Raw genomic sequence first — 19,153 nt, 5'->3', positions numbered from 1 at the left:
GCAGGGCAGGTAAAGCAGCCCACAAGCCTGCTCCACAAAGGGAAGTTAGTGGACTACTCAGATCTCTTCCTTAACCTACCGTTATCAACTGGACTTTTTACTGAAAATATGTCTCTTACCACTAGACTATCAGTAACTTAATACGGTACCACCACGTCCAGGTGTTGTCTGTTAATGAGAAACTCAGAAGCATTAGTTGCCGTTCATTAGTTTCTGAGACCACAAAATAAACTATCTGATGCTGACAAAAATATCACTTTCTATGAAAATGCTTACAAGTTGAATAACATCTTCCATGAGAAAAGAGTATAACTTAACACCCTAAAAACCATTTACTACATAACACTGGAGGCAATTTACCACAAATGGGTGTATAATATAGTTGTGGTTTATTCACAATTGGACCAGAACACAAACACCTGCGTCCAATAACACCCACCTCCTCACTGTCCAAAAACTGGCTGCAAGGCTTTCCTCAGTTATGTTCATACACTTGTACCTTTCCCCAATCAGATAAACTCATGTGGTGCTTTAAAATGAGTGCACAAAATCCTCTGACACTCCTCAAAGGGTGGAGCTAATCCCCTCCCCTTGGCCTTGCAGACCTGCTGGGAAGGGACAGAGCAGAGTGGAAGTGAGGGTGTTCACCTCCTAGGAGGCCCCGTGCCTGCAGCTTGCTCCCTCCGCTGCCCCTCTGTCTGGGGGAGCGGGAGCCCTGCTGAGCGTACACCCTGCAGCCAGGGATGCTTGGGGGTGGGGGGTGGAGAGGAACTGAAGCCTCCTACCCAGAGCCAGACGGAGCAACTGCCTACAGCAAGCAAGTGAGCTGTCCATCCTGAAGAGGCTCCTCCAGCCCCAGGCGAGCCTTCAGATGACTGACTGCAGAAGCAGAAGCCCCCAGGTGAGCCCACCCCCAAACCCCTGACGCACAGACAGTCACTTTAAGCCCCAAGGTTTTGACATAATTCTCTGCAGGGCACCAGACTACTGGGAAATCCCATGGACAGAGGAGCCTGGCAGGCTACAGTCCCCTCGGCATCCCAAGAGTCAGACACGGCTTAGCAACTAAACAACAACTAGTATAATGCCTGTTCTCTTTCTCCCACCTTGTCAGAAATAGATACAGCTCAAGTGCACCCCCCACCCTGTATATATATTTTATACATAATTTCCTTTTCTGTATGCTCCAACCTTTAACAGGAATCTTCTGTATTAACATGAGAGTATTAAGCTACTACACAGGAGGAGGTCAACAAATGTTAAGAGAATTACACTCTGAAATGCATATCAAGACCAGAATTCCTGTCAAACATGTGTAAGATTTTAGAACTTAAGACAGTGACATTTACATTCACGCCTCTCCCACTACCAAAATCAGATCATTGATCATTACAATGAAAAAGCAGTACAATAAAATCAAGAGTTATTAAAGAGATGAGGTAGAGAGAGTTTTAAATTTAGATTTGTATAGAATAAAGGAAAACTGAAAGTTTCCAAAAGACCTGCTCGTGTTAGATGAAGGTTTTCATTCTCATCAGTTCAGTTCAGTTCAGTTCAGTCGCTCAGTCGTGTCCGACTCTTTGCGACCCCATGAATCGCAGCACGCCAGGCCTCCCTGTCCATCACCAACTCCCGGAGTTCACTCAGACTCACGTCCATCAACTCAGTGATGCCATCCAGCCATCTCATCCTCTGTCATCCCCTTCTCCTCCTGCCCCCAATCCCTCCCAGCATCAGAGTCTTTTCCAATGAGTCAACTCATTCTCATAGGCCCCTAGAATTATTTGTACCACAGACCTGCCTCAGAGCTAACGGTAACCAGGAACTCCTTGCCAGCTGGACTCGGGATGATAGCGGCCCACAGTCTAACATTCCCCCAACCTGCTGAGGTGGCCCATGCAGTAAACACATGGAGAGCCATGAGTCATCGAGGCTGGACGCATCACAATCCTTCTGGGCCCAGAGACAGGTAACTCCCTCACCTCTCACTAGCAGGTGGTATCCAAGCTCAGGAGTTGCTGGAGTCTCTGATCACATGACCTGTGCCTGATTAAGCTTCGCCTCCAAAGCATCTCACACACATGTCGAGCTTAATCCTAAAGAAAACCTTCCCAGGAGGTCCAAAGATACTCTGAAGACAAGCAGGCTCGAACTATGTGCTCCTGAGCCCAAAGGTCAGCGTAAGGTAAACTATCAGATGGAGACAAAAGTTCTCACTCAAGTCAGAAAAGAATATTGTTTCTATTCCAGGGTGAAAGTGTTAGTCGCTCAACTGTGTCCAACTCTTTGTGACCCCATGGGCTACCCCATGGATTGTAGCCCTCCAGCTCCTCTGTCCATGGGATTCTCCAGGCATGAATACTGGAGTGGGTGGCCATTCCCTTCTCCAGGGCATCTTCCTGACCCAGGGATTAAACCTGGGTATCCTGCACTCCAGGTAGATTCTTTACCATCTGAGCCACCAGGGAAGGACAGTCCGTTTCAAACATCTGATTCTGTGTGCAAGTTAAAAAACAGAATATTTCTTAAGTTTTGATTGCATAAAACAATCACTAAAAAGTCATACTAAGAGGGAGAATAAGTAGATCATCATACCTTTCATTAGCAAAGACAGTCACCTTTCCAACACTGCTCGTGAAGATGTATTAATACCAACAAAAAACAAATCACAGGACAAAAATAAACCATAAAATTAGCTCAGCCTTCTAAACAGACAGCTATTTCTTTTTTTAAAATCTTCCTACACTTCAAGTACTAGTTTCCAAATACGTTAATTGATCTAGTAATAAAGTTAATTTTATGACTATCTTATATCAACCATCTCTGACAAATGTATCTTTTGTTACATGAAAGATTTTATCTAGAAAGTTAAAATTTAATATATCTCTTATAAATCTTTCACTAGTATTTCTAATTGTTTTGATTTTTTAAGAAAGGAAATTCTTATTGGAATAGAAAAACAGTAAAGGGAATGAAGATTCTATGAGTAAAGAAGAAAAAGAAAAAATTCAATGCCATTAAAAGCAGACACATAGAATCATGTGTATCCCATGCCATTTGAAAAGGTTGTTTTATTATCAATGTAACTAATCAAAATGAAACCATCTCTTACAACTAAAGACATTATAATGAATTTTCTTTACAGCTACAGAGAAATGGGATTTGCTGTTTCACATCAAATAGAACAGGCTGTATAAATTCTTCTTCCTATTTATTGTAAAATATAATTTCATCTATAAAATCAGTCATGAAATATTAAAACTGAAACAACAGAATTTATATCCTTTACTTAATTTAGTTTAAACGGTCTATTCACCAAAAAGGGGGGAGTGGGTACACGCGACGGAGCCCTACTTCCTCATTAAGTGTTTCCATTAGACCCTTTATTTTCAAGAATTTATAATGCAGCCATAAAGAAAAGCATTCTGTAATAAACGTTAGTATACTTTCCTTAAATTTTCCTTTCATCTTATTCAAAAGGCAAAGGAATGAAGCACACAGCATACGAACGCTGAGGAAGGGAAGGCAACTAGGAGGAAAAAAAATACAGAAACACAATAGATTGACACTGAAAATGTAAAACGCCAGTAAAAAAAAAACAAAAAACGAATGAACAAGTGAGGCGGCCCAGGTATTCCAACACGCTGCAGGACACATGACGAATATTTAACTTTTCTGAGCCCTAGTTTCCTCATTCCATGTAAGACTTCTACATTCCATGAGAAAATCTCTCACTGACAGTAAAAAACTGGTGACCACTCAACTAGAAGAAAAAGAATGAAACTGGTTTTCATTCCAGCAGGAAAAATATGAAGGAAAAGGCTACTTCCAAAAATACAAATATGGAGGAAAACTAACTTTGCTGCTGCTGCTAAGTCGCTTCAGTCGTATCCGACTCTGTGCGACCCCATAAATGACAGCCCACCAGGCTCCCCCATCCCTGGGATTCTCCAGGCAAGAACACTGGAATGGGTTGCCATTTCCTTCTCCAATGCATGACAGTGAAAAGTGAAAGTGAAGTCGCTCAGTCATGTCCAACTCTCAGCGACCCCATGGACTGCAGCCTTCCAGGCTCCTCCATCCATGGGATTTTCCAGGCAAGAGTACTGAAGTGGGGTGCCACTGCCTTCTCCGAAAACTAAAAACAGCTAAAACATATTCTACACTGTTCTTGCTTAGATTCATCAAGGTCCACTGAGAAGAGATGAATTAATACAATGACTAATCAAAGAACTGCCAGGGAAAAAAGGACAAAAACTACTAATTTTGGAAGAAATCTGGAAAACATTAATTCCAACTGTCAATAAGCTAACACATGATATAAAATTATCATGCCTCAAGATAGCTGGAATGTAAATTATTAGGTACCAAAGACCTGAGTGTTAAGAAAGTATATTTAGAAAAGAGAAAATGTCAGCATTAAATTTTAAAAATGGATATAGTTCTAATCAAGGCTAGTTATCTAATAAGATTAATAGTTTCCCACACACCCAAACTGGATAGTGAAATTACAGGTAATTTTTCCTTCTTCTTCCTGGATTTTTTCTATATGCTTTCCTACATGTATTACTTTGGGAGGAAGACTATGGGGGAAGCTTTAAAAAAGTCCCTACACATGGTTAAGTAATGGAAAATGGTGATTCCTCTCAAGAAAGGAAGAGCAAGCACTCAGGTAGAAATACATTTATGATTGTGGTTCTTGGACTAAATTGAGAATCAAAATACCACAAATAAAGGAAGATTAGGGGGTGACTTGCAAAAACCAGAGATGTTTGGGGTCTAACTTTAGTCAAACACCCAGGGATACCAAGAAATTTCCCTGTGGCCATTGGACTGCCCACTAAACTCAGAAAGGAGAAGGCAGCCCAGGAACAGCAGGCACAGCTGGCACCCTCGTCTTGGCCTCCCATTCCATCCCCACTGAATAGACCCTGGGCTCCTGAGGATTGGCGGGATCTAGGCCTGAGGCATGGTAGGTACGTAATAATTAAGTACCATTAAACATAGGAATGAAGAAGTCCATGTTGACGACTGGGAGACAGACAGGCAAGCAGACAAACAGATGGACTGACAGGGCAAAGGCACGGCTCTGTTTAGAGCAATGCTGAGGACCAGCCGGTAAACGTGGAGGGAGTACAGGGGACAGAAAATCATTTGACAAAAACTGTATCAGGGAAGATGGATGCCAAGTCCAGGGGGGTAATTTTGATATGCAGAATATCTGAGTGGCATTAAACCATCTCCCTACACTGCTTATTTGTTGTAAGGGAAGATGACAAATTGAGTAACTGCACAGTGGCTACACCAGCTACATCTTGCAGGGGTGATCAGAAGTAACCTCAGCCGTGAAGGTGGACATGGGCTGCCTGCAGACAAGCACCCTGAGGAGGGCAGGACGCCTGGGCTCACTGCAGCTGAGAACGGCGAACCTGCAGCTAACGGAGACGAGACAGCAGACAACCCAGAGCGAGGAATGCTTTATTTGAAGATGAAAAAAAAAAGTGGGGAGGACTGCATTCTTCACAAATGTCAGTGTCAGACAAAGACAGACTATGGAAATGCTCCAGATTACAGGAGGCTGAGGAGACACGTGGCAACCCACTCGAGTATTCTTGCCTGGAAAATTCCACGGACAGAAAAGCCTGGCAGGCTATAGTCCACGGGCTCAGACACGACTGAGCACACACACACACACACACACACACACAGACATGACAACGAAATGTGACACGTGTTCTCAGACTGATCCTCTGGTGGCAGGAAAACGTGCCATTAAGGGCATCCTAGGTCGGCTGACCAAAAGCACTGTGCTAGTTAACTGTGTGTATGGCTCGGGGCTGCACAGAGAGCTGGTAAGATATTCTTTCCAGGTACATCCGGGAGGATGTTTCTGGAAGAGAGGAGCATTTGAACAGTAGACTGAATAAAGATCTCCTCTCACCAGTGTGGGTTGGCAGTGCCCAACCTGTTGAGGGCTGGAATAGAACAAAATGATGGAGAAGTGGACAGAGGGCAAATTTGCTTTTTCTCCTTGAGTTAGGACATCCACCTTCTCCTCAAACATCAACGCTCATGGTTTTTGAGCCATCAAACTCAGACTGAATTGTCACCAGCTTTCCTGTTTCTCCATGCTACAGAGAGATTGTGGAACTTCCAAGCCTCCATATTCACACTGACCAATGCCTACCAAAAAAAAAAAAAAATCCTGATATATATCTGTATACATCCTATCAGGCTTCTGAGGTGGTGCTAGTGGTAAAGAACCCACCTGCCAGTGCAGGAGATGTAAGAGAGTTGGGTTCGATCCCTGGGTCAGGAAGATCCCCTGGAGAAGGGTAAGGCAACCCACTCCAGGATTCCTGCCTGGGAAACTCTATGGCCAGAGGGGCCTGGTGGGCTACAGTCCACGGGGTCACAAAGAGTCGGGCACGACTGAAAGTGGCTTAGCACACAGCATGCATACATCCTACTGGTTCTCTTTCTCTAGAAAACCCTGACTGACACACGTTTTGGTACAGAGAATGGTTCTAGACAAATAGGATTTTCCCTTGAATTGGAACCAAGGTTTCTGGAACTGACTTTCTAATGACTACTTCCAGTAGCAAACAGAGTACCGATAGCAGTCTATGGTGTGAATAGGAAAACGCTGTCCCAAAGCCCCACCGGACACGCAGGCCTGCCAATTCCCAGCTGATTGCATTCGCTTCCATCAGAACCTTGTGGATTAAGCACTGAGGACACTAAAGAGTACTCACCATGTGAACAGTATTACCAAGTATGATAGAAATACAGTAGTGGCCTTCAATAAAGTTACATAGCACAAGGAGGATTTTTCAAGTAAGTATGTGTTTTTAGCAAGTGTTTTAGGAAAAAAATGAGATACCAGCCTATGACTCCACCTGTGTTACTTCCTATGGCAAGGCTAAGTTTGAAAAAAAAATAGGTAAAATACTATGACATAAAATATAGCAAAAACAATGAAAGAATAAAACAACTAAAGTATGGAAAACTCTGCTTACATATATCTTACTCATTTACTAATTTTTTAATTATATTCTAAGAAATCAATTAAAATAGTTAAGAGTTCTCCACTCTAAATTTGTCAGTAAATCAGGGTGTTTGGAAAGTCAGTCCCTGCCCCTCCACTGGCAAGCCTTCACACGCGCCCTCACTCCCTAGTTTTCACACGTGAGTACTGGCACCCTGATGACATCTCTCAGAAAACACTGTGGCCAACGAAATGTCCTAACTCTGTATACTGAGAATTAAACATCCTGAGAATTAAATAAGAGAAGTATATATTGGGTAGGCCAAAGAGTTCGTTTTAAGTTTTCTGTAAGATCTCATGGAAAACCCCAAATGAACTTTCTGGCCAACCCAATATGTGGAGAAGGAAAACTACAAAATATTTATTTTCTACACATTCAGAGCTTTCCTTTAGATTTGAGTACCGCGGCTTCCCTGGTGGCTTGGACGGTAAAGAATCCGCCTGCAATGCGGGACACCTGGGTTTGATCCCTGGGTTGGGAAGGTTCCCTTGGAGGAGGGCAGGGCAACCCACTCCAGTATTCTGGCCTGGAGAATCCCATGGACAGAGGAACCTGGAGGGCTGAAGTCCATGGGGTCGCAAAGAGTTGGACACGACTGAGTGACTAAGCACAGCACACACAGCAGCTAGAATCACCCTAACAAGAAGCTAACGCCCTACTACCATAATCGCGTAAGAAGTGGACTTGCACGTGGCTCAGACACAGGTTCGCATCTCGCTCCTGTAACTCCCCAGGCCAGTGCCCCAGGTAAGCAGGTCGGCAGGCAGGCTGCTCCTGGCCAACCCAATCTGTGGAGAAGGAATGTGTGACTCCGAGATCCTGGCGCTTTCCATCCGGATGCTCTGACTCAGAGCTCGCCCATTCTCTGCATCCCCCTGACAGAAGCAGCAAAGAGGCAGGGCATTGCCTCTTTAAAAGCCTTGACCCCCAAGCGGCATCTGCCACTTCCACTCAATTCCTGCTTCGCTGCAAGAAAATCTGCAATGTCCCCTGGAGCCACACACCTGGCCTGTGTGGAAGGGAAGGCCTGAGTCAGGTGGACAGCTAGCCATCCCTGCCACCAATCCAAAAATTATCACACTACTGGCCATTCTACCATTAATGAAGGGTTTTGGTCTTTATTTGTTGCTTGGTCTTTAGGAGACTTCCCAAAACCTGGTTTGATAAATGCAGCTGTCCCTTTAAGAGAATGCTTAGAGCCATTAGTTCCATATTTGTAAAACAAAGAGACTTACAGAAAATACCAATCATTGGAAAATTTAGCTAATCATCAAAACATGAGTCCCTTGGGCCTACACGTGAGAGATTCTAATATCTGGGGTGCTGACAAAACCTGTGGTTTTAAAGAACTCCCTGGATGACTCTGATGAGGCAGATTTGGGCCCACTGGCTAAAAGTCCCTCCTAACCTCAAGAAAACCTGTATACTTAACACACATTTACCACAGAGAGCTGAGGTGGAGAGGAGAGCAAAAAAGGTGAGTTAGGACAGAGAAAAATGTACTGCCCTAAACAGGGCCCCCACACGATTCCAGTCTCATTTGCCTACCTAATAACTGGCCACACATTATTCCGAAAGTGACTTTCAGCAAACACTGCCTCAGTCTGTCTCAACCTGGAAATCCTAGGGTTTTAAACACTACCCCATGGGAAGCCAGATTATGGACCCTGAAGATTCTCAATGAAAGCCACTCGATCTCATTTTCTGAAAGACTATAATTTCCACTACCTCTCCTTGAATGATCTGAATTTTCTAGACTATTTTTAGACATACATTACACCTTAGTTTAAATTCTAACAGTTTTATAATTTTATACAGTCCTATAAAGCTGTGATTCTTCATTCTGTAATAACTGATCCAATAACAATATATCAAACTCTGATCCCTAATCCACAGTAATTCACAACTGAACTGAACACTTGGAAGGAGTGGTTTGTTGCTTGTTGCAGGTCTAAAACTCAGTTTTCATTATATTTAGTAACTGAAAAGTAGGCTAGGCTTTGGTTACACTGGATGATCATACTGGTGTTACTCCAACTGTGTTAAGCAACGTCTTTTCCCAAGGAGGTTTCTTATTAGTTTGCTTGTTTTTATCTAAAACTACTTTGCTTTTTAACAAAAGGGGGAATGTACAGCATATAAGGGAAAACAAAAGAAAAGTGTGAACATCAAATACACTGCAAAGCACTGAGAATCAGGGCTGAGATTGTCTCACTTTAGCAAAATACAGCTGAAACAAGAAGAGCTGAACCCCCTAAACTCCATCTGAAGAGGCCTGCGCTCCACACGTGCCCGTCAGGGACCTGCGACAAGCACCACGTGAGTCTGAAATGCAGACATCCCACTATGGAAGGACTCTCACGGGCTGTTGGCTCCTTAGTGAGGGACTGGCTCTGCTAGAAAGGATGGCATTACATCATTACAAACGCTTGACACTTCCCGTGTTTTAGACAATTTCAGCACTCTGAATATCAAACAAAAATAGTGGAGCTATTTGGTTCCACAGGACATGCAATTTGACTTCAGGCTTCTAGAACCATCTTTTTATTGTCCCTATACTTGCTCATTTCATCATGTCACATCATGATGGCTTAAATTAAGGTTTACAGCATAAGTAATGTTTATTTAAAAAACAGTCCTCATAATATGGTATACATACGACACTCCAAAAAAAGTTATCAAAGGTAAGAAAGAAAGAAAAAAAAATAGGGGAAGGCAGATTTCTCAAAAGTGCCCTTCTTAGCAACCTAAGCAAAGAAGTAATGGTTTCCTAAATCCTACAGCATGATACGACCACTTCCTAATGAAATGGAATATACAGTCCTTAGAATTAAAACAAAACGCAATTACTTTTCCTGCTTTCAAGACTGTCACACGCTAGAATAATAAAGGCATGTGTATGTCAGTGGCTCAGTTGTGTCCAACTCTTTGCAACCCCATGGCCCTAATTTGCATTTCTCTAATTACTGATACTGGGCTTCCCTGGTGGCTCAGTGGTAAAGAATTTGCCTGCAATGCAGGAGACACCGGAGACTCAAGTTTGATCTCTGGGTCAGGAAGATTCCCTGGAGAAGGAAGTGGCAACCACTTCAGTATTCTTGCCTGGAAAATTCCATGGACAGAGGAGCCTGGGGGGCTACAGCCCATGGGGTCACAAAAGAGTCAGACACAACTGAGCACCACATACAGTAATGTACTGAAAAGAGCTATTCTCACTTGTGACTTTTCTGTTCACCTTATTGATGGTTTCTTTCAATAAGCAAAAGTTGTTGATTTGAATGTTGTCAAATATCAGTCTTTCCCTCTATGGTCTGCACCTACTACGATTTGCTTAAGAATCTCTTCCCTCTAACAGAGTGACAGGACTATTCCCCTACACTGTCTTCTAAAAGTTTCACAGTTGTGCCCTCTACTTGTAAGCCTCTAACTGATTTTGGTGAATGATATGAATTAGAAATGCATCCCATGGATAAGAAGGCCCCTGTTTGGTAAGGGCCACAGTCACAGCCAACCATTACTAGACACCAAATGTGCCCCAAGTGAACTAGTGGTAGGTGTGAATCACTACTTTATTGAGGTTTATACTGATCTCTCATTGAGGCAAACAAAAAACTAGACATTGTCAACAGGAAAACTTGGAAGGTTTAGCAAATTAGTCAGAATATGATCCCTAGCCACCACATTTCAGACAGAGTCTTTAAAAATACCCCAAAAGGGAGATGGCAGGGAGAGAACATAGGCATACCTATGGCTGATTCATTTTGATGTTTGGCAGAAACCAACACACTTCTGTAAAAAACCATCAATTAAAAAGTAAGTTTAAAAAAATACCCCAAAAAATTCAATGTTGTCTTATTCTTAAAAAAAAAAAAGAGCAAGAGAGACTTAAGCATTGGGGAAATGGGGAAAGTGTGGGAAAATATGCATTCTCAATAGTACTGGATGGCATATAAACCTTTACAACCTTTCTAGAGGGTTATTTTACAATTGATAATCAGAAATTTTCAAACGTGTATCTTCTCTGAGCTACCAATGACTCTACAGAATTCACCTTAAAAAAATCACTGGACAAAATACGTGTTCAAGGATATATTAAGGATATGTACCACGGACATCTTTACAACACAAAGAATCAGGAGCAACCCAATACCCAGTGACAGGCACTGGTTAACGAACCTGCTGTGGTACGTCCACACTGAAATTCTGTGCATATTACAGAGCTGCACTGACGTGGGGAAACGTTCACAGTACTCTGGGAACATTCAGAAAAACAGTTACAAAATGCACACATAACATCAATTCAGTCGCTCAGTCGTGTCCAGCTCTTTGCGACCCCATGAATCGCAGCACGCCAGGCCTCCCTGTCCATCACCAACTCCCAGAGTTCACCCGAACTCATGTCCATCGAGTTGGTGATGCCATCCAACCATCTCATCCTCGGTCGTCCCCTTCTCCTCCTGCCCCCAATCCCTCCCAGCATCAGAGTCTTTTCCAATGAGTCAACTCTTCGCATCAGGTGGCCAAAGTACTGGAGTTTCAGCTTCAGCATCAGTCCTTCCAATGAACATCCAGGACTGATCTCCTTTAGAATGGGCTGGTTGGATCTCCTTGCAGTCCAAGGGACTCTCAAGAGTCTTTTCCAACACCACACTTCAAAAGCATCAATTCTTCAGCGCTCAGCCTTCTTCACAGTCCAGCTCTCACATCCATACATGACTACTGGAAAAACCATAGCCTTGACTAGATGGATCTTTGTTGGCAAAGTAATGTCTCTGCTTTTGAATATGCTATCTAGGTTGGTCATAACTTTTCTTCCAAGGAGTAAGCCTCTTTTAATTTCATGGCTGCAATCACCATCTGCAGTGATTTTGGAGCCCAAAAAAATAAAGTCTGACACTGTTTCCGCTGTTTCCCCATCTATTTCCCATGAAGTGATGGGACTAGATGCTATGATCTTAGTTTTCTGAATGTTGAGCTTTAAGCCAACTTCTTCACTCTCCTCTTTTACTTTCATCAAGAGGCTTTTTAGTTCCTCTTCACTTTCTGCCATAAGGGTGATGTCATCTGCATATCTGAGGTTATTGATATTTCTCCTGGCACTCTTGATTCCAGCTTGTGCTTCTTCCAGCCCAGCGTTTCTCATGATATACTCTGTGTATAAGTTAAATAAGCAGGGTGACAATATACAGCCTTGACGTACTCCTTTTCCTACTTGGAACCAGGCTGTTGTTCCATGTCCAGTTCTAACTGTTGCTTCCTGACCTGCATACAGATTTCTCAAGAGGCAGGTTAGGTGGTCTGGTATTCCCATCTCTTTCAGAATTTTCCACAGTTTATTGTGATCCACACAGTCAAAGACTTTGGCATAGTCAATAAAGCAGAAATAGATGTTTTTCTGGAACTCTCTTGCTTTTTCCATGATCCCGCAGATGTTGGCAATTTGATCTCTGGTTTCTCTGCCTTTCCTAAAACCAGCTTGAACATCAGGAAGTTCATAGTTCACATATTGCTGAAGCCTGGCTTGGAGAATTTTGAGCATTACTTTACTAGCGTGTGAGATGAGTGCAATTGTGTGATAGTTTGAGCATTCTTTTGCATTGCCTTTCTTTGGGATTGGAATGAAAACTGACTTTTTCCAGTCCTGTGGCCACTGCTGAGTTTTCCAAATTTGTTGGCAGTGTGAGGGCAGCACTTTCACAGCGTAACATATTTATTGAGTGTCTCTTTATACCAGGTACCAAGCAAGTTACTGGTTAAAGAGAAAGAGGTCTGTTCCCTGCCTCCTAGCAGCGTTCAGGCCTGGGGAGGAGACAATCCAGGTATGTATCTTCCAGCTGACTCGGGCTGGGACATTAAAGGCACACACATTTCGAAAGCAAAGCCAAGTTACAGGGAGAGATGTGTAATACAGCCAACAGTTTCATCAGCCAGGAGAACACATGCCCCAGCACCCCGGGGCGGGCCAGGGGTGGGCAGGGGGAGATGAGGGGTGGTGAGGCCCTGTGATGACCATCCATCTCCCACGAGGATTCCAGGAAATGCAGCCGATCCTGGAAGGCTGTGCACTGGAAAACACACCTGAGACAGAACCATAGCAACACAATTCCGACCAACAGCTCCCACCACTGCCAGTTCAAGACGGACACTGACTGCAACCACAGACAAGTCGCTGAGCCAATAACTGGTCTCCCAACAGTGACACTCTTGTCCTTCCTGCTGTCTAACAAATGCAGTGAAGCCTCCCAAGAAATCTCCCACAGTTCACGTCAGCCTCAAAGGATTCTGACATTAGATGTTCATTTATTTAAAACTTATGCACCAAAATCAGTCATTAGCAGGGTCAGTAATTATGAAGAGAAAATGTTTAACCATAGAGCACAGAAAGATGTCAGACACCACCTCAACCAAGAGGTCAAAGGTAACATTCACCACTGATAAGATATACCGACATCACGTGCACTCCAGTGTGACGCACTGAGGGCAAGCTTCACCACTGGGGTATTCTTGCCCAAAACACCTAACCCTCAATTTAATCCTGAAAGAAGATGACACAAATTCAAACTCACTAACAGTCTACAAAAGAACTGATCAGGACTCTTCAGAAGTGCCAAAGAATTGTTGTTTTCAAACTGTGGTGTTGGAGAAGACTCTTGAGAGTCCCTTGGACTGCAAGGAGATCCAACCAGTCAATCCTAAAGGAAATCAGTCCTGAATATTCACTGGAAGGACTGATGCTGAAGCTGAAGCTCCAATACTTTGGCTGACCGATGCGAAGAGCCGACTCATTGGAAAAGACCCTGATGCTGGGAAATTTGAAGACAGGAAGAGAAGGGGACGACAGAAGATGAGATGGTTGGATGGCATCACTGACTCAAAGGAGATGAGTTTGAGCAAACTCCAGGAATTGGAGATAGACAAGGAGGCCTGGCATGCTGCAGTCCATGAGATCACAAAGAGTCAGATACAACTTACTGACTGAACACCAACATCACCACCACTCTTCAGAAGTATCAAGGCCAAAGAATATAAACCTAAAAGGAACTGTCACAGATTGGAAGAGACTGCAAAGATATGATCAGTTCAATTCCGTCACTCAGTTGTGTCCGATTCTTTGTGACCCCAAGCACTGCAGCATGCCAGGCCTCCCTGTCCATCACCAACTCCAGAAGCTTACTCAAACTCATGTCCATTGAGTCAGTGAGGCCATCCAACCATCTCAGCCTCTGTCGCGTCCCCTTCTCCTCCCACCTTCAATCTTTCCCAGCATCAGGGTCTTTTCCAATGAGTCAGTTCTTCACATCAGGTAGCCAAAAGTACTGGAGTTTCGCCTTCAGCATCAATCCTTTCAGGAATATTCAAGACTGATTTCCTTTAGGATGGACTGCTTGAATCTCCTTGCAGGAGACAGGGTAACTGTGTACCAAGGAGGTCCTGGACTGGATGCTGGACCAAGAAAAGGACATCAGAGCTGAAACTCAAATACGGTCTTCAATTGTATCAACAGCCTGGTTTTGCTAACTACGCTCTGGTTACATAAGATGTTAACATCAGGGACCTGGCTGGAAGGTTATAAAACTCTCTGGACTGTTTTCGAAATTGTTTTGTAATTCCAAAATTATTTCAAAGTAAAAAGCGTTTAAAAATTATTTAAGATGAGAGGTAAAAATGTACGGGGACCACTCATTAACTCTAACATAAAAATACACTACCTCTCCCAATAACTTTGCTAAGAAACCGCAGCAATTACAAATAAGGCTTAAAGCAGAATAAATGACAATTATTCAATAAAAGTCCATGAATAGGATAATCTAGAGAGCAGAGTAACTTTCCAGATAAATGACCTACCTTATTTTATTTCCCCTTTACTCTTTTTGAATTCAATTCAACTTACATTTTTTTAACATCTATTATAGGCACAAACTGTGTTTGGGCTTGACAAGATTTTGATATATAAGAAAAGAACATTTTAGTACATAAACAGAAAAGCATAGAAAAATGACACTGGAAGTAACTTTTTACTCCCAGACAATCCAGCAGTCAGTCTGGACACCGTTTTCGGTGTGAATGTTGGTAAGATTGGGGGCTCTCACAGCTGAAGTGTACCCCTTTCAATAGCAAGTGTCTCTGACCACTAGAATCACCTTCAAAAATTACCCCTGAAAATGCCAAAATGACTCTGAGAAATACTCCATGTCTAGTCCTTTCTATTTTCATCCAATCATATTAGGTCCTTTCAATAGTGTCTCTGACCACTAGAGTCATCTCCAAAAATTACCCCTGAAAATGCCAAAATGACTGGAAAAATACCCCGTGTCTAGTCCTTTCTATTTTCATCCAATCATACGACACTGGTGCACTACTGTTCGTAATGAGAACGAGGGGAAAGGTGAGGCTGGTAAAACCTGTGCTTTACTTGCGCTCCTCTTATAAGAGATCAAAGGCAACTCACGTGAGACCAGGTTCCCAAAGTGTGGTCTCGAAGCTAAGAGCTTCAACATCATCCAGGACCTGTCAGAAGTAAGAATTCCCAGGCCCTGTGCAGACCTGCTGAAGCAGAGCCCCGGGTGATGTCCAACGTCCATGTTTTCACAAGCCCCCCAGGTGACTCCGATGCACCTTAAATTTGAGAAATACTGATGCTTCAAAGAGCAGAAAGATTGGCCTGTAAGCCAGGAGGCCTGATTCTAATCCTTGTTCTGCCACTAATTTCTGAGACGGATCTGTCACTTAGCTTCTGTGGGGTTCAGCCTCCTCATCAGACAATGAGGGAACGAAATAGATCACTTCCACAGCCCTTATGCCCTCTAAAAGGTGACAACTCTATGAGGCCCAAAAGTGAAAAAAAGATCCACGGCATCTCACATATTTCTCTTTCGTCGAAAAGAAACAAAAGTTCTTCATCAACTGGTCTCTGAGTCATATTTTTCATAATTTTAAATAAAGCTGCATAATCTTTAATGAAAGTCATATAAACTCTGATTTTACAGTTTTCTACTTGTTCTGTATCAAGTCTGTTTTGGAGGAGTTTCACATAATAACAAAAATTCCAAGAAACCGTCTCTACAGACTGAGTCGTAACTTCCGCCCCCCAACCCCTACCCCATATTCATAATTTGAAGCCCTAATGCCCAATGTGACAGTATTTAGAGATAGGGCCTTTGGGAGGTAGGCTTAGTAAGGTCATGAAGGCGAGGATCCCAAGATGGGACTGGTGTCCTCTTAAGAGGAAGAAAGACCAGCGTTCTCTCGCTCTCCACCACATGAGAACAGAGCAAGAAGGTGGCCATGTGCAAGCCAGGAAGAGCCCTCAGCAGGAATCAGCACCTTGATCTTGGACTTCTCAACCTCTAGAACTGTGACAAACAAACGTCTGCTGGCTTGGCTACCAGGCTACGGAGTTTTGTTAGAGCAGCACAAGCTGACGAAGGCACTCAAAGACTCTGGCGTGGGACTCTTAGACACCACCTTACAGTTCAGAAGAAGGGTGCTCTGTGACCTATCATAATGAGCATGATCAGATCGGAGGAAGCATTTAGCAAGCATGAAAGAGAGTAAGTTTTGTTTCCTAGACCTTTGGCCTAAGCTATACCAACGTAAATATAAGCTCTGTCTTTATTCTTCCTACATCTGCAGTTTATATCAGACACTGACACGTGCTTGGCTCTGTCCTGATCCAAGCTTCTATCAGCCTGATCCCAAGTGACCCTGGACCTTGGCATGATAACCCCACTATTCCTTCAGAGACCAAGAACAGTATTTCTCCTTTTGTATATTTAAAATTATTGTGACTTTATGTTAGCAATATATATGTTTTTTGTTTCAATAAACTCTATGAAACTCAAAACCAAAATCATAATGCCTATTATTATATCTTGCTCTTCCACTGAACAGTATAACAAACTCAAGGAGGGTTGTAATTACCAAAGGTCTAAGGAAATGTTGTACAAGTGAGACATTATGCAATAATTCTTTCCTGAAAGAAAGAAATTATTTAGGAAAATGAAAAACTGTTGATTGGAAGAATCTTTTGTACGGTATTTCATTTTTAAAAAGTACACTTTAAGTTTCAGTTTGAGAAGATAAGAATGGTCTGGAGGCAAATGGTAATGATGGCTACACAATGTAAACATACTTAATGTCACTGAACTGTACACTTAAAATGGTTAAAATGATAAATAATATATTATTTATATATCATATCATATTACCACCAAAAATTGATATACTGATAAATTACATTGGGCTTCCCAAGTAGCTCAGATGGTAAAGAATCTGCCTGCAGTGCAGGCAGAGACCTGGGTTCAATCCCTGGGTCAGGAAGATCCCCTGGAGAAGGGAATGGCAACTCACTCCAGAATTCTTGCCTGGAGAATCCCATGGATAGAGGGGCCTGGCAGACCACAGTCCATGGGGTCACAAGAGTTGGACACGACTGTGACTAACACACACAGTAAATTATGATACCTTTTAAGATTTATATTTAAAACATACCCCTTCATTTCAAGCTAAGTGCCACCCTCTTTCCTTAAAATATTCGTGTAATAAACATTCTTGAGAAACTCAAAATAAAATAACAAAATGTATCGGTCTTAGGTATTTCCATTACGACAAGGCTTTAATTTATCCTCCTATTCATTGATTTATAAACCGGGATTCTTCTCACACCCTGTGATACCTGAGAAAACAGATCTCTTCTTTGAGGGGCTGTGAGAGAGGGAGGGAGGAGAATCAGATTAGAAGAATCTGTTTTATAACGGCTAGAGAGCTCTCCTCTAATAAAACCTAATTAGAATGAATGCTGGGGAAAACGTCCCATCAATCAAGGGAACCCCCATTAACCCTGGAGATCTCACTCAAGGCTGCACCCTGCAGGCTCTCAAGAGCTCCTCCCCCGCAGTGACCACTCCCCCTGTAGGCCCGCGCTCCACTTCAGCACTGAGCAGCAGGCACTGTATCTGTCTGTGTAACTGTCTCCACGACCCGCCCTGAAATAATCTCGGGCAACACGTTCACCTCTCCTTCACCTTAGAAGGGTGTCTGACAGGAAGCAGGAAGTGTTTAAGTCAAATCAGAGGCTGTGCTTTGCTGAACAACAATGGAACTCTGTCCAATCTTGCAGTTTTTGTGCAAATTTGAAATTATTCGAAAATAAATTTTTTTAAAGGGGGGCGGGGGGTACCAGTAGCAACTGCGCTGTCCGCAATCATCACAGCTGTCTCACATGTCACATCAGAAGACACGAGCTACTAGAGTCCTGCCCTACTGTTCACCACCGGCGACACTAGGAGGCCGTCATTTCACACGGAGCAAACTTGAAAAGGCTTCCCTGGTGGCTCCGTGGTAAAGAATACGCCCGCCAGTGCACGCAGGGGACCAGGGTTCCAACCCTGGGTAGGGAAAATCCCCTGAAGGAGGGAAAGTATTCTTGCCTGGAAAATCCCATGGACAGAGAGGAGCCTGGTGGGCTACAGTCCATGGGGTTGCACAGACTAGGCCACAAGTTAGTGTCTGAGGACTTGAACACAAACTTGAAAAAGAATGAGTAACAAACATTTGAGAGTGGAATCCCCGATGTTAACGTTGGCCAAGTTATCTACTCTGGGTCTCCGTTGGTGAAAAGGGAATAATTCCTACTCTACAAGACTGCTGTGCTAAATGAAGCATACAGAGTATCTGTCAAACGAGCTCCTAAGGATGCTCTGTTCAATATACGTCCGGTCCTCCCACTGGACTAACAAACACTTCACCGCAGGGCAGGTGCAGGCGGTGACCAGTTCCAGGGGCTCAAACTGTAAAGTTCTCCCTCGATCGGCGCCAGGGCTACAATCCTCTATGAAGGAGTCCTGCACGTGTGCGCGTGGGTGGCCACCCCGCCCAGGCGTCCTGTTGCAGAGTTCCCCTGGAAAACAACCCGGGCCGTTCACACCGCGGCGCAGCCGACAGGGGTCAGCCGCTTTTGCGGCCCGCGGCGCCCGGCCGGGTCCCCGGCGAGCGGCCGGAGAGGACGGAGGGCGCGCCCGCCGGCTGCACCGGGCGGGACCCGCGGCGGCCGGCAGCCCGGGCGGTCTGTGTCCCGGGCCGGGCGGCTTGAACCCGAGCGGCCG

The 19,153-nt window shown here is 43.7% G+C and overlaps 1 protein-coding gene across 1 annotated transcript in view; it reads right to left on the bottom strand.

Moving 5' to 3' along the window:
- The window catches only part of ZNF407 (zinc finger protein 407), a 382,383-nt gene that overhangs the window by 362,428 nt on the left and 802 nt on the right, over positions 1 to 19,153 (bottom strand). The window lies entirely within an intron of this gene.

The sequence above is a fragment of the Oryx dammah genome, unplaced genomic scaffold, assembly GCF_014754425.2.
Source record: "Oryx dammah isolate SB20612 unplaced genomic scaffold, SCBI_Odam_1.1 HiC_scaffold_22, whole genome shotgun sequence".
NCBI classification, from domain to species: Eukaryota; Metazoa; Chordata; class Mammalia; order Artiodactyla; family Bovidae; genus Oryx; species Oryx dammah.
This window is presented reverse-complemented; position numbering and strand designations above follow the sequence as displayed.